Source organism: Tamandua tetradactyla, chromosome 2 (genome assembly GCF_023851605.1).
Source record: "Tamandua tetradactyla isolate mTamTet1 chromosome 2, mTamTet1.pri, whole genome shotgun sequence".
NCBI lineage: Eukaryota > Metazoa > Chordata > Mammalia > Pilosa > Myrmecophagidae > Tamandua > Tamandua tetradactyla.
Window position 1 is genome coordinate 70657300 of NC_135328.1, and position 17012 is coordinate 70674311.

The window sequence follows — 17012 nt, forward strand, 5'->3', positions numbered from 1 at the left end:
CAGTTTCACTAGAAGCAGGGCAGAAGGCACACTGCCCTATTTTAGCTCACTGGAGAGGATGATGGATCAGAGGCACCTACCACAAATGCATATGAATGATGTTGCCAACAAAATCAAAATATGCTTTCCTGGGGAAACTTGACTTTGTATTGCACAGCCATTCGATATCGGTATTTAGTGTGTACTAAAATAAGTACAGTAATACTAATAACAGCACTAGTTCTCATACGTAAAGTGCTTTATGGTTTGCAAAATACTTTCACAATTATTTTCTCCTTTGAGTCACTCACAAATATTGTGAGGGAAACAAGAGAGTTACTGATATACTGGTAAAATCTTTGGTTCTATTATACTCCTCCACACTCTCACAATAGCTAAATTGTATCTCAGTTTTGTGGCTTTAAGGACAATTCCAAACATAGTGAAGTGAATAAAACTATGTACAGGACTCATTTGATGCATGAACACTCCACATTTGTAGCATTAATTTCAAACAGGCACTTGACCAACTCACACCAATTTATCATCTCAGCTCAAACATTTTTCTTAGCTTCCTTCCTTCCATAAATTATCCAGATATGACCCATTTCCTTCATTTCTCAATCAATAATTAATCCTCCCACTAGCAAACACCTTCCTTTTGAAAGTACTCTGGGTAATAGACCACTTTGGTTTGGTTCCAGGTCTGTCTCCTGGGTACTGCCAAAGGTTGGCATCCTTTGCAGATTGGGTATGGATTTTCAGACAGTGTTGGATGAAAAGTGATGTACAGACATGGCTCAATACCACACTGTTATTTTACTCACTTCTTTGGAAATACCATGGGTAAATAATAGCAGAGATGCAGTGGGAAAGCAACATCATCAGAAGGTTGAGTTATATAACAAGAAGTGCTAAATAAATGGTAGGTCACAAAATTGAATAAATGGGCAAATGGAAAAAGATCTTGATATGCCAACTAAAATGGGAACTCATGTACCATAAAATAATACTGTGTTACCAAGCAATATGAGTTCATGGCAATTACAAGAATATCAGGGTATTGATCAGCATTCCTGGTGGAAGTAATTTGTTTACATTTATGCAGTAGATAGTGTTATACTAGATTGTAAATTCCATAAGGACAGGACTTTATGTATCCTGCTTCTCACTGGACTACCAGCTCCTTTACTAGAGCTGACACAAAAATGGCACACACATACTATTTGAATGAATTCATATATGTATGATTAAATGAATTTGGCTTCAGGTCTATAATAATCTCATTCCTATTCTAAGCCACTCGTATCCTGGAAAGAAAAATGTAGGCATGTTTTAAAAAAGAAAGTTGAATAGCTCCTCTAAATTTTCTCAAGGCTCCACCAATGAAGCAAAAGAAAAATTCAGTTACATTTTGTATTTCTCACTTAGGAATGGTCTGGCCACAGGGCAGAATGATATTTTTGAAAGGCAGGGAAAATAATCCACCAATTTAATCTGTACAATATTTAACACAAATAACCTCTCCATTAACGATATGGTGCAAAAGAGAATCTGGGGTCATTAGAGGACCTGAGAACACCCTGCAATGTGTTTATACAAGATTAGCCCTTCATCGAAAAGATGTATTCATTTTCAATGTGGCCTTATGTCAGGGTTGCCGGCCCAACTGCATGGAACTTTTCCAGTTCATCAAGGCAAGCGTGCCCAGAGCTATTTTCTGGGTTTGCAATAAAAGAGCAAGCTGTGGTAAGCCTGAAACCTTTGTTACCATTTCTATTCCTCTCTTCTCTCTCCATTTCCCTGCTCTCCTTTTCACCCACCTGTTTTTTGCCTTGCTTAGTAAATAAACAGAGCTGCCCATATTTAAATTGTGATAATCTACCTGTCCCACCCCCAATTTGGTTTTAGTTTTAATAACAGGGAGTTTCAAACATCAAAACAGAGGCAGTTATTCTTCTCTGCTGCTTATAGGCTCAACTCTTTCAAGATCTGAACGAACCCAAAATCTCCCTATAGCGCTTCTCCAGGGAGGCTTGCAGAGCTGTTCTGCCGCCCTGTCTCTGGCTAGTCTTCAATTTATTCTCTTATTAACATAAACCTCTGCTTTTGGTGCTAAAAATCTATGCTTTATGTTGAAAATATTCTCATGTGTTTTGATTATTGAGAACTGTATATTTTACAACGGAATTCAAAGAGAAAGGCAAGAGAATACATTCAGGTTATCCAATTAGTATGGGATATGTAATGCCACAAAATGAAACCACATCAGTATCTTAAAACACAAAGATTTAGCTCAGGCTCTATGCCCGCTGTGGTTTGGCAGTCATCTCTGCCCACAGAAGGCTTTCAGAGTCCCAAGCTGGCAAAGCCACCTTTCAAATTTTGCCAGTCCAACCACTATCTCAGTGTTGCTGTTCACAGTGCCAGGGAAAGCAAGAAATCTGGCACAGTGCTTCTCAAACTTTAATTTGAATTAATTCACCTGAGGATCTTCTGGAGCTGCTGACTCCAATTCAGTACATCTGGGCAGGATCTGAAACTCTGCCTTTCTAACAAGAGCCCAATGCTGCTGCTGCTGCTAGTTGGCCTACCATATTTTCAGCAGCACAGGTCTAACTAAACTAGCAATTAAATGTTCTGCACCTGAAGTACAATTTCATTAGGCACCTGCTTCCTTCCAACCACAAGGGAGCCGGGAAGCATAATCCAATTTGATACCCAGACAAGAGGCGAACTGGAGATATTTGGTGAAAACCACATCCAAAAACATTAACATGGCCATTTATGTAGCACAGAAACAGAGTAAATACTTTTTGATTGTTTTTGGTCTAAGATGGTCAGTGTGTTAAAATGCCAATTAAAAAACCTGAGCGTGGAGTCTGCTTTTATATCAGAATCAGCTGTGGGGATTTTTTAAAACCATAGATAACGGAAGATTCTGGGTTAGGTCTAAAGTAGGGCTTGGGTATGTCATTAAAATTAAACAAACAGAAAACAACCAACCAAACAAACAAAAGCTGCTCAGATGATTATCTAGTCGCAATATGAAAAGCACTTGTAATGGATTCCTAAAGCTCTTTTGCAAGGTAAAGAATGCATTTGCTCGTCAATGTCCTCTGCCACAAATCAATGAAATATACCATAAAAGTCATTGCATTTCAGTTGTATTTGAGTATAAATTTAAGGCTGTGACAACAGAAACATTTCATTTTTCTCAATTTAGACAAAACTTGATTTTTTCTTTTTAATTACTAATGAATTATTAATTTTATTACAGTGCTTCTCCTTGAGCAAGTTACTCAACCTCTCTAACACTCAGTTTTCCGTATTGAAAATGGAGACTATAACTACCTCACAAGACTGTTGTTAAGCAAGTAAAGCTGCAGAAATCTCTTAGCGCAGAGCTTGACTTGTTATCTATCAAAAAGTTTAGTCACTGTTTTCAGTGACTTAGTCACTATTAGCATGATAGGAAGGAGAGCTGGCTATCAGTGTGACACTGAGACAATGTTCATAGACCAATCTCCTCCATTTTTTTTGGAACTGCCTATTATACACAACAGATTTATAAATTCATTCCTAGCCTCTGTCGCTCTACTATAATGTCTTGGATTAAGAATTGCTATTAGCATTCAAATAATTAATGAAATATAGGTGATATTTGTTGGGCTGCCTAATGCAGTGCTTTAGCTAAAGAAACACATGATAAACAAAGAAAGTATAACAGAGGTAGAAAGATCATTACAAGATTTCATTCATTCCTCTAGCCCAGTTCTTAGAAAAATAGACTAGTGAATTTCAAGATCGAAGTCTGTCACTCTCTAGGTAGGTGTGGCCAGGGGGCAAGGTACTTACCTTCTGTATGTAAGGTTTTTTCTTCCATAAGGTGAGTGCTATTCCCATCATTGACTGGGAAAGAAAAAGGCTTACAGAATTTCTGTGTAAGATCACACAGCTTTTGAGCTTGCTTTTAGTCTCTCTATCTCAAAGGCCTTAGACACTTTTCTATGATTTGTGATTCTTTTGCCTCTATTCTAGATTAAAGTAATGGAGTAGCTTAATCATTAAGAAATTTCAAGTTAGAAATTTTGAGCATTTTCATGCCCCACATGAGCATATGAAAATTATGATAGCAGCCTATTAGGTAGACATTACCTGTATCACTTCATTTATATTAGACAACTAACTTTGCTAGAATTTCAGCACATATTTTATATAGACTGCCTCTATTCTCATCCATTTTAGAAGTGGTGCCAGGTTCTTAATAACCCATTTTATAAGCATGAATTAAAATTTAATATCAGGAATTCTATACTAATAAATAAACATATTTCTAATAAGCCCTTGATTTATTTTACATTGAATTTCATTTTACATCCAAAGTAAAGACAAACATCAGATGCTCTAAAATTAAAGAATACTTATTTATTGCAATTATTCAAGTATCAAGAAGAATAATTTAAACCTAAAATAGATCTTTTCTTTCTATAAAAGTAAAATGTTAACAGTAAGTTTGAAGCTTCTCTATTTTGTCCTGACATTAATTTAACTCCATATTGTGAGTCCTTAATTATCAGATTGGTGAGAAGAGAAAACATGCAATGTAAGAACAACTTTCTTACATGAGCTATCACCACTGTCCCCTCTAGCAGGGATCCCCACCCCCCCCCCAAAAAACAAAGCAAAACAAAGCAAAACAACAGCAAAAAAACCCAATCAGCAATTTAAAGGATAGTTTAAGCATCGCTATGATTTCCAGGAAAAGTTAGTCCTAGATTCAGCACTTCAATCAAGATCTTTTTACTAACTAAATAATTAACATGAAATAATTATTAATTTGTTCATTTAATTGTGCATTCATACAATAAATCTTTATCTAACATTTATTATAAATTAGGTATTCTGTGATTTGTCAAAAAAGACACATCTTTGCTCTTATAGCTATAATGGAACAGCTCATGACAGACCAATACTTGCATCCAATTAGGAAAGCTGGATACAATTTTTTTAAATTTCATTGAAAAGATCAGGTTGCTGCTGAAGCATATGCAAAAGAAAAGAACTGCAGAAAGAGGAACAGGCATTCTGTAAGTAGCGTTTTCCCTCAGGGTATCAGTGGTTTGGGATTCTGGGAAGGTGAAATTCTAACAAGGCAAATGGCCACACTAAGACAAATAAACAAAAAGGTTGGCAAGACAATAATTTTCACTTGGGACAGCCAAGTGAGATGTGGGGGATAAGGATCTCTGAGTTCAGAGATGGGAAAACGTGAGCATGCCATTCTGGATATTTTCGCTTTGATGCATTAACTGAATTCTTAGGACACACATGGCAAGGGACTAAAGCTGAAAAAAGCTGCTGCAAAGGAGTAGAATTTTTCAGCAGATTCAGGTAGTAGAGAAAATAATAATTGGAGTTCAAGATCTGCCAAGGAGGGCACTCAGTTGGAACCCCTGGAGAGCTAATCTTATGAACGAGGCAAACTAAAGTCATCTAAGTAAGTAAATTTATTTATTTATTTATTTATTTATTTATCTTGATTGCTCAGAAATTCCACTTACATACATATTCAGTAGAAATGCATCAAACGGGCCCTAAAAAAACAATAATATACTAATGCTTTTAGCAACAGTATTCATAACAGCAAAAAAACTGGAAACGACCCAGGTATTTATTTATAGTGGAATGGATAAATATTATAGTATATCCACACCAAAGAAACAATATATTCACAGAGGGGAACAAACTACTGACACATGAACAACACAAGTTTAGCTCATAAGCATATGTCGAGCAAAGAAATATGTAATGAATGATAACATTTATATATAGTTCAAAAACAGAAAAACCTGATATGTAGTGATAGAAGTCAGAACAATGGTTACCTGTGGCAGGAGGTTGTCACTTAGAAGGGACATGAGAAATGTTTCTGGAGCGGGTTATGTTCTATATCTTCATCTAAGTGGTAGTTATATGGGAGTGTGTGTATCACAAAGATTCATCAAACCCTATACTTGCAATTTTTATACTTTTTAGTATATATATTTTATTTTTCATGTATATACCATACTTCAAGAAAGTATACCAGTATATAATAAATAAGCACAGGTATTAGCGCAAAGATATTGCCATAGAGTAGAAAAGACTTACACATTGAAACCTACACTATTCAGCAGCATATACGTTATTACAAAATTACAAATAAATGATTGCATCATAGTTCAAAGTAGAATAAAATTGTTTCCATCTTGGTGGAGGTGGAAACTTAAATTGGAGAATGAAGAAAAGCTTTCTGGATAAGATGAGATTTGAGACAGAGCTGAAAAGAAAAACCAGGGATTGACAGGAAGAAGGGAGAAGTGAGTGGTCATCCTAGCAGATGGAGGAAAAACTGACAACAGTTTGCTTCATTTGGATTATCATCAGGGATAGTAAATTAGGTTGGAAAAGAATAATAGGACTAGACTGTGAATGACTTCAAATAACAGAGTCAGGAATTTGGATTTCAGTAGATACTGGGGAGCCATTTAACACTTATGAACAGAAGAAAGTCATGATCAAAATTGTACTACAGAAAAGTAAATCCATTGACCTCAACATTATTGGAGAGAGAAAAAAACTGATGTAGCAAGAAAGCATAAATGGATGTTACAAAAGTGTAAATATTTTTTATTTAGCAGGCAGTTATTGAAGATCTACTGACTGGCTCAGCCAAAAATTAGTGAAAACTTAAGGTAGATCGGTTGAGTGGGATGTGTGCTCAGAAAAATACATGGCATCTTTGGTAAGGAATTACTTGAAAAAATATATACTGGGCAAAAAATATTGTGTAAAAATTAAGGGCAATTTATTTTTATGCATATAAGAATATGTTCAGCTGCCATCAATATAAATCCCAACTAATAGCAGCTTAAATATATAGCAGTTTATTTTTCCCACATTATGAAAAGACCATAGGTGGTATTTCTAATGTTTATTCCATTTCTCAGCAATGCCATCAGGTACTCAGGATTTTAAAACATTTTCCTCCAACATTTCTGAGCCTATTGGTTCCACCTCTTAAGTGACACCTCATAGGCACAAAATTTTTGCCATATGTCTAACACAGCTCCTTGATCAAGGAAGGTAGGAGGAAGGGCAGTGGAGGCCATTCTGTGAACTTTTCACAGGGAAGCAAAAGCTTTCTCAGAAGCCCTCGCATCAGATTTCCTCTAAGCTCTCATTGGCTGTGTTGGAGTCACATGTCCATCCCCAGGTGCATGGAGGCTGAGCGGAGAATGAGGACAGAATAGTTACGATACATTGCTCCAGGCTAGACACATTGCAGCTCTTAAAGAAATCATAATCCTGTTACCAAAGCGGATGTGGAAAACTGATGTTGGGTCTAACAGAATTTTCCACAGATGACAATAAATATATGCACAAGAAATGGTGCTTGTTCTTAAACAGCACATGCGTTGGCTGTGGGAATTTTCGATGCAATTAAAAATTGCCTCCTAATATGTGGGATGGATTTTCCATTTGTTCATGTGTTTTTAATGAAGTTGTTTATTCTTTGCTTCTTCCAAAAACTGTCTTTGATCACTTACAGTGCAAAAGTTAATATAAATATGGACATAGAATCACTACAAAAATTAGAAAAGGACTGGATAAATAGGTATACCCTGATGAAATAAAGTAGGTAGTATGAGTTCTGCATTTCATGACAACTTAGTCAAAAATAGGGTTAGTCTAGGCTCCCTCATTATTTAAATTTTTTTAAGTAAACAACTTTATTTTGAGAAATAAACTTCCTGTTTTGAAAACAAGATTAATATGAACCTTTTTACTTTATAAGAGAAATAGCATTAACAGGAAGTTAAGAGATAAGTTATATCATTCATAAGAGTAACTTCCTATAGGTTAAGCTTTCCAGTGTAATTTAATACCCATTCCTTCTCTCAGACTTCATTCTGAACCTGTTTATTTTACATTTTTAAAATAGTCTTATGGTTTTAACATGCTATGTTTTAATTTCAATCTTTCCCAGACTTCTTTAGGGTAATTTTTCTGGAAGTATGGGCTATATCTGCCTAGTTCCCCATCATATTTCTATTAAATATAGAAGGCAATCAATACAAATATATCAACTTTTTGGTACATGGAAGTAAAAATGAGAATAAAAGATATCACATTTTTCCTTAACAGTGTTTCTAAAATATGCAAAATTTAGAAATTTCTGCTCTGAATCCTCTCTAAAAGTTACAATCAGAACATTTAATCTTAAATGGTATTTGTCTGTTTTTCCTCTGGTATTCAGAAAGCATGCAGCCCAGTATCTGCTAAATCTTGGGTAATTCATAGGATAATTGATGATCTCATGAACAAAGGCATTTCTGAGGACAAGTAAAATGATATTATACTGGTACGTTATTTCTTATGATAGATCTCAGGATAGAGCTTATTGAATCTATAGAAACAGTATATTAACATATCAATATATTGTATATTAAAAATATATATTATATTCTTAATATTATATTAAGAACTGTATTATATATTAAAAATACTACTTCTTAAGTCTTAAATGATCCCAGTAGTTCTTGGAAAATAGCTAATTCATGGTTCTATCCCAAAATCAGTGTTTAAATGATGTTTTACTGATTATAAAGGGAATCATGTGTTTCAGCAACAAGCTGGATAAGAAGTTACATTTGTCATTATGTTGTCAAAGTTGACTTTCATTCTTGCCCAGACAGATGGCCATTGTCCTTCACAGAGATGGCCCACAGGGATATTTGCAGTCAGGCCAAGACTTTCTCTAAAATGGAGCTTTGGATCTGCTCAGCTATTTGGAAAATAAACAAACTGGTACCCTAGATTTCTGAATCATGTTTTATGGAAAAGATCATCGTGACTTGGAAACTTTAATGGTAAACAGTCCCCAATCAACTGGCATGATCATGGGAGAGCTCAAATATAGTACTTGACTAACAAAACTGTGCATAGAGACATTTTATATACCTTGTGTGTATTTCACCAAATCTGTTTAAATTTGGAGTGGGAGAGGGAGATGGGGTTAATGGAAAGAGAATTAACAACTATAGTTCTGGAATGTTGAACCCAGGTGTCAAGTAGAATAATGATGTTTTTGAGAGAAATAGAAAAGGGAAGGAAAGCTTAGTCCACTTCAGGCATGTTTAGCTACAAAGCAATATGGTATTCTTGTGCAGTAATGGTGGGAAACCTGAACTAACCAGGAGACTTTTTAAGAAGCAGAGGAGAGTATGTACCAGATCCTAAACAAAGCATTTAGTGAGAAACAGTTATCATGAGGGAGTTGCGGGGAGGATGGGGAAGAGATTCAGGTCAATTCATCTAATTCTGGGCTGACTCTGCTTGGTCTTACTTTACTCTTCACCTCCCATTCATTTCCTCTCCTTATTTGCTTTCAGACCTCTGCCTTCATCTTCTATTTCTAATCCGAACTTGTATCCTTGTACCTGACAGTCCATTTAACATTTCTGGCCTCACAGACCCTGTCTCAGCATTATGTTCCTCTTATGAGTATCTGATTCTGGCTATCTAAGGAGTACTTGAACAGGAAATACCCATCTTTTATCTTTTAAGAAGAACATGTATGATGATAAATAATACCTCTACAGGAAGGCCATATTTATTCCAAAATAGCCCTATATTAGGGCTATCAACAATGCAATTAATTATTTTCTACTCTTTTATGGTATGTAAATGCACATACCTAAAAGGAAGAGACTTCTTAGAACATTAGGCATGAATTACAGTGCACTGCTGACACACTTCAAAATGTACCAAGAAGGAGAAGTAGAAAGTACTTTTAAATAATACAAATTACAATTATTAGCATATGTTGTAAACTTACCATGCACCTGGCACTGTTCTAAATTCTAGTGAGAAATGTTAAAGCAGTAAGGTTTCTGGAACCTTGTTTCTGATTGGGGCGTACTCTCAAAATGATGACTACAGGAAAAGTAATTAAATAACTACTACTCAGATTTACACATTTCAATATTATAAAACACTTCTAAATTTTGAGTTTTTATAGCATTGAATTCCAATTTTTTCTAATTACCTAAGTCAAAATTTATAGGTGGGAAATGTTTCTCGCCTGAATTTTCTGATTAGAAAGTGGCATTCAAGAGTGCTCAGATTGGGTCTTTCAAGAAAAGAGTAAAAAGTAATACAAACTACCCCAAATGCATTAAATAGGCTGATTTGAAGGCTATTTAGATCCAGTACCTTTTTACATGTCGTGTTCCTTATGTGGAATGTCTTTTGTCTATTCTCAATCTAGAAACTTCCACTCATCCTTTAAGACCCAGGAGATAAGGTGAGAGTAGATTGAACTCTGAAGTACTCTCCAGCACTGATTGACTAGATTTTTAGTTCTCAAATGACTGTATCAGATTCACTTGGAAGGGCTTATTAAAACTAGTGACTGGGCCCCACTCATGGAGCTTCTGATTCAGTAGGTCTCAAGTGGGGTTCCATGTTTGCATTATTAACAGGTTCTTAGATGATGCTAACATTAATGGTCTAAAGACCTCAAATGAGAATCACTGAATTATACTAATATTAAGAATCAGAAAAGGCAAGCAGTATCCTCTTTCTGTTAGATCTAGAGACTGGACTCTTTCAGATGCCTGACCCACAGTTGTGTACATGTTAAGATGCTTGACTGCACTATTAAGATATGTAATTTATGTTCCCATCACTAATCTCTTCCCTGAGCTCCAGACTCATATATCTAACTACCTATTCTATATCCCCACTTGGATACGTAATTAATTAACCTTAAACTTACCATAACCAAAATGGAACTCTTGCTTTCTGCCTCTCCTTTGGTTCTAGACTGAGTAGTGCTCAGGCCTGCCTATCACATACTGCAAGCAAATCAGACTTTTCAAAAGCAACTTAACTGTGTCTCAGAACAAATGTCAAGAATTAGAAACACAAAATATCCAAGCCCAATAAGGCAAAATTTATAATACTTGGCATCCAATAAAAAATTAACAGCCTTATAATGAAGCAGGAAAATAAAATATATACTGAGAAAAAAATTAATCAAAATCAATTCAGAAATGACACGGATGATAAAGTTAGTAGAAAAGACTTTAAAACAGTTAAAATTGTATTCTATACAATTCTATATGTTCAAAAAGTTAAGTAGAAACATGGAATATATAAAAAGTTTTAATTAACCTTCTAGAAATGAGAACCATAATATGTGAGATGAAAAAATACACTAGATAGGGCGGGCCGCGGTGGCTCAGCGGGCAAGAGTGCTTGCCTGCCATGCCGGAGGACCCCGGTTCGATTCCCGGCCCCAGCCCATGTAAAAAACAAACAAACAAACAAAATATAATAAAATAAGAAAATGTTTAAAGATGTTTCCCTTTCTTCCTCCCTTCCTTCCTTCCATCCTTCCTTCCTTCTCTGTCTTTAAAAAAAAAAAAAAAAAAAAAAAAAAAATACACTAGATAGAATTAACAGAAGATTATACACAGTAGAAGAAAAGAGTAATTAACGCTAAGATATAAAAGTGGAAACACTTGAAAATGAAACAGAGAAAAAAGAGACTAAAAAGCAAACAATGAACAGAACATCAGTGAGCGATGGGACAACTTTATGAGCCTATATATACCATATATATATAATGGTATTCTACAAAGAAGAGGGAAGAAGAGGAGGAGGGACAGAAAATATATTTGAATAATATGATAGAATTCAACAGGGTCCCTAAGATTTCCTGCCCGCCGGTATGCTCAGCCAGTATGCTCACCCTGAATAATCTCCAGGTCAGTGAATATGGTAGATTTTACTCCTCTGGTTAGATTATGTTATATGGCACAATTGACCATAAAATGTGGAGATTATTCCAGTGGGCCTACCCAGCAATAAATTGTAGTGAACTATTGATATGCTACAACATGTATCAATCTCAAAACAAATATGTTGTGTGAAAGAAGCCAGAAAAAAAAAAGGACATACTGTTTAATTTTCCTTATATAAAATTCAAGGAAGTACAAACCTAGTCTCTAATGAGAGAAAGCAGATCAGTGTTTTGTTTGGAGATGGGAGAGGGCAGGATGGGTTGTGGTGACAGAAAGTAATTACAAAGAGGCATCAGACAACTTTTGGGGTGATGGTTCATTGTTTTGATGGTAGGGACGATTTAAAACCCATACACATATGTTAAGATATATCAAATTATATGCATAGCTTGTTGTATTCAATTATACTTCATTAAAGCTTTTTTTTTTTTTTAAGTGAGCTCATATTATGTTTGACCACAGAAGGAAAACCTGCATTTTCATGAAGTGACAGCAAAAGCTAACTTGCAAAGATTGGAGAAGTAAACATTACTTTTCATAACCTGAGCTCGCAAGTTGGAGATGTGCCAGGATGTGCTTGCAGTACTTGAAATAGTAGGAGGAAAATATATTTTTCTGGAATATATAATTTTATTCAAATATTTGAGGGAAGGTGTTTTATATGCTTATCATATGGCAATAAACACTTATAATGAGGTCATCAAATACAAAATCCCAATGAATTTACCTGATAAAATATGAAGTATCAAAGAAATACTGTGAATGTTTTAGATTATTTCTTTTACCCACTGGATATCACCAATTCCCTCTGCCTTTGAGGGATTGTTTAATAGAAAAGTTTAGCAATCCCCTAATTTTCACATTTTGTATCTTCATTGAAAGAAAGCATGCTTATCCTTTAAAAAATGTAGATAACTGAAGCCTGTTTGAATGTACCCACTTAGTTCAGCCGTTTTTTTATAATAGTACCAAAAGGATCAGTTATACAATATTGCATGCAAAAGAAAATACCATCTTCCTTCTCCTCTTCTCCTTCCTCCTTTCATTTTTTTAAGGTAGAATAAGTCTCTCCTACAGTTGTTTAAAGAAAATTAGGTGTTTGGGTTGATGGGGCAAGAGGCAAAGAGAGGCTGTAATTCGTATATAAACTGGGTTTGAGTTGGACTGTTGCTCCCATTCTGGTGCCTTCAGGTATATATTGGTAAAGATGTGAGATACAGTGTCTAGCCTTTTGGGGGATGGACACTGTCAAGAGTACCTCCTAATAACAGCGAAGTTGGGCAGCAAGAATCTAAAGCTGGAACTGAGATTCAATGTGAATGTTGAGCCAGTACATGCAAGTGTTGCAGCTCATGGCCCCTGAATTCCCAAATTCCTACCCAAGGAATAGCTAATTGTCACTTCTTCCATTTACTATGGGGCTAGACTTTTCTGCCCGCATTAGCTAAACAACTTAGAAAGGCTGAGCCTGGCCTCTCTGTAAATAGAATTATCATGACTAGAAATGTAATGACTACCATCAGCAGGCAATTTGGGGAAGGAAAGATTCTTGCTTTTACCAATTATACCTTACTTTCCAAATATGCTTTTACTTTTCCAAATATCCTGTTACTTTCTGTATACTTTTACTTTCCAAATATCTTTTTCTTGTAGAAAAGGGAGAAAGTATACGTTAGGGTGTAGTGCAAAAACCAGGAACGAGGCCACAGGCCTCCAGGAATGTTTCGTGAAGTTAGAACAGGCTGAGACTAAGGATCCGTAGTTTCAGGAAGCAGGTTTTATTTGCTATGGCCATAGGGCTCAGCCAAGTAGCCTCTGAAAGTCTGAGCCCTGAACAAAAGGCAACCTTAGCTTTTATAGACTGCATGACATGTTAAAGACAAGGTAAACAATTGACCGATTTAAGTTGAGAATGGCCCAGATCTGAACCACTGAGGGGCCCCCACCCCAGGGATGTCTTCTCTTGCCTACCTGCATCTTCACCAGTTCCTGAAGGCTGGGGGAGGGGGTTTCTATCCCAGGAATGTGCCTTGTCTCACTTGCCTGCAAGAAGAGGGGGTTTGGGGATTTTCCACAGAGAGCACAGCTAAACCAGAAAGAGGGGGGGAGGCCTGCCTGCTACAAGGGAAACATGGAGAAAAGACATATACCAAATATTTGTTGAATATTCATTTATTTCTTATTTTCACAATTCAAGAGAATCATGTACCATTTTTGTCCCTTTTCCTCAGAGAGAGAGAGAGAGAGGGAGAGCAAAAGAGATGAGAGAAATGCCATGAATAAAGTTGAGTTAATGTGGAAGACTTAGGCATGAATTAGGCACTCGATCGAGACATGTTTAAACTGCAAATTACTTTTAAAGTCATTAACCACCCCAAGCCTAATAAAGTGAAATCTTCATACTGTTAAAGAGAGTAACAGATGTTGTTTTTAATGTTAAATGAAAAATATTTATCTGCTGCGATAATGCAATCCTGTTTCCCTGACCTTTTTCCTCTAGTTAGGTTTACATGTTTCATTTAAGAGCTCTTTTGCAAGATGATCAGTGCATTGCTTTTGTTTTTGTTTGTTTTTTTAATTTACAAAGGCTCAAACTTACATAAATTTTTCATTGAGCTCTCCATAAGGCATAGTTGAAGAGCAAGAGCAAATCTATAGAAATCTGAGAGAATAAAATGGAGAAAAGACTGCTTTGTCTCCAACCAACATGACAAATGAAGATCTGTAACCACAGAAAAGCAAGTCTAATTAGTGTAGCTTCAAGCTATGAGAGAGACTGAGCTAGCAACTGTTCTTTCTCATAGATGATCTTTTATTTTCCTTTGATTATTTAAAGGAGACTAATTTCTTGAAGCCCTCGGCAACAGGGTCATGAGAAGTAAGCAAAGCTTGTATCAAGAGAGTAATGCTATTTCCAATGTTGGGGAAAAAACCCTCATATCCAGAAGGGAAGCAATCAGAACATAAACTGCTGCAATCTGGAAGCTTCTCCCCAGGACCTGTATGGCTGGTTCGCTGTGCTCTCTAGCTGCATAATGTGCTCGACAAATGGCCAGTGGGAAGGCCATGTCAACAACGGTCTACATGACTTAAGCGACTGTAGAGGCGCAAAACGAAAATGCAGAGGGAATGAACCCCCTTCCCCCCAAAATAAAACATGATCATCATGGTAATACTCTCAACCAAGAGACAGAACGAGGTCTCTATCCATGCAGAGCTGGAGTGAAGAGTGAATGTTACTGCATTGGCCAGTAAGAAAAGAGCTCCTTCTGAGGCAAAAATGCTTCCCAATTCCTCACTTTGGAGTAGTAATACAGTGAATATATCCTTGATTTCACCTTCTTGTTCTGTGGCTAACTCTTAGTCTTTTTCTTTCTAGATCTAAGAAAGAAAAATAGCAATTGGGGAGAAAAATGAGAGAAAAGCATAAAAGGTCAATTTAGTCTACCCAGAACATCCACTCCCATAAGAAAGGAATACTTTTTCTTTCTTTTAGATAGATCTAGCAGACTGAAATAGCAAAGTTTGCTCTTATCAATTACAATGTGATGAAGTGCCAAGAGTAATCTCATCCTTGGCCACAGATGAAGAGAACATTACCTCTAGGGAACTGCAAAGATGACCCAGAAGATGGTGTGGAATATAAAGATGGAATGGGTAAAAGTGGTTATAACTATCAATTCAAGTCTACAAGTTTACACATAATATAGCACCTTTTCTACCCCCGGCAGTCTACAAAGTACTGCAGGAGGGAGATACAAAGATTGCTAAACCACAGTTCCTGACTAAAGGAAGCTTAAAGTTTACAAGGAAGGTCAGTACAAGCACACAAGCTGTAATAAGGTGCATAAAATTAGAAAAGTTCTTTGAGAGATATTCAAAGAGGCTCAGAGTGAGGGCACTAAGACTTAAGAGGGAGACCAGTGGGTCAGGAACAAGTCACTTTGTGGAGTAAATAGGGTTTCCTCAGGGTAGAAGAGAAAGGTAGGCAATTTTGGCTGGGAGGATAAACAAACTAAGGATCCAGTGAAGTGTTAGGATATTTGGAGATAGCAAATTGTTCACTGAAGAGTAGAGAGTGTTGGTTGTGATGTCAGAGTTCTTGATTAAAACATTGTTGCATGTATTTCTTCTAGAAACTACATTCTTAACTGATATGTTTATTTGTTTTAAATTCTTTTAAATGAAGGATGATATACATAACAACAAAAGTACAGAAATCATGCTCTACAGCTTGATGAAATTTCACAAGGTGTTGGTTTGTGTCCTTGTAACCAGTACCTAGATCAAACACCAGTATTACTAGCTTCCAGAAGCCCACCTCAAGACCTCTTTCAGTCGCTCACACCCAGTAATTAGCACTATCCTTATCTCTCTCACTCTATCAACACAGACAAGTTTTGCTTGGCTTCAAGTTTAATAAAAATGGAAAAATATAGTAGATAGACTGTGTTTGGTTTTTTCATTCATTTTTCTCCTCGTTCTATGTAGCTATAGTTTGTACCTCATTACTACTGATTAATATTCAACTGTATGGAAATGGTAGGGACAATCTATTTCTGAAGAGTATTTGAGATTTTTGTTTTATTTTTAAGTTTAACTTTCCAAAGAAGTGGATTTAAAATACCTCATTTGCACATTTGTTTATGCAAATAAAGTTATTGAACAATTAAATTATGTACACAATCACTGACATTCTACATTTAAGTATGAAGACTGAGCAGCAATTTTCCTGATGAGGAATGAGCAGCAGCATATGAGAACTGGACAGAGAACTGGGTCACTTCTATGTCCTCTTTGCTACCCTCTAGGTTGTTTTCTACCTTGGTCTATGTTGACGTCTTCTGGAGTTTTGTGTTTCACCCCTGGTGTGAGGAGTACTCAGATGAACTATATATGTCCTATTCTGGGGAAAAAGCATTTTGGTGCCAACTGCAAATCATTGGACTCTTCTACTAACTTCATTACATTAAAAAAAAGATTCTTTGTGCACATTCTCTAATTCCAGAGCAACTCTGTGGAAAACGCCTCTTGCTCACTCTAATGAAAGGGAATGTTATCTTTCTCTTGAGGAAGCTCTGTGATTTCAGCAGGAACAACCAACTTTCAGGCCTGCCATCTGGAAGGTTTCTCACTCAGGAAACCTGAAAAAAATTCTCTCTCTATTGTCCTCAGAAG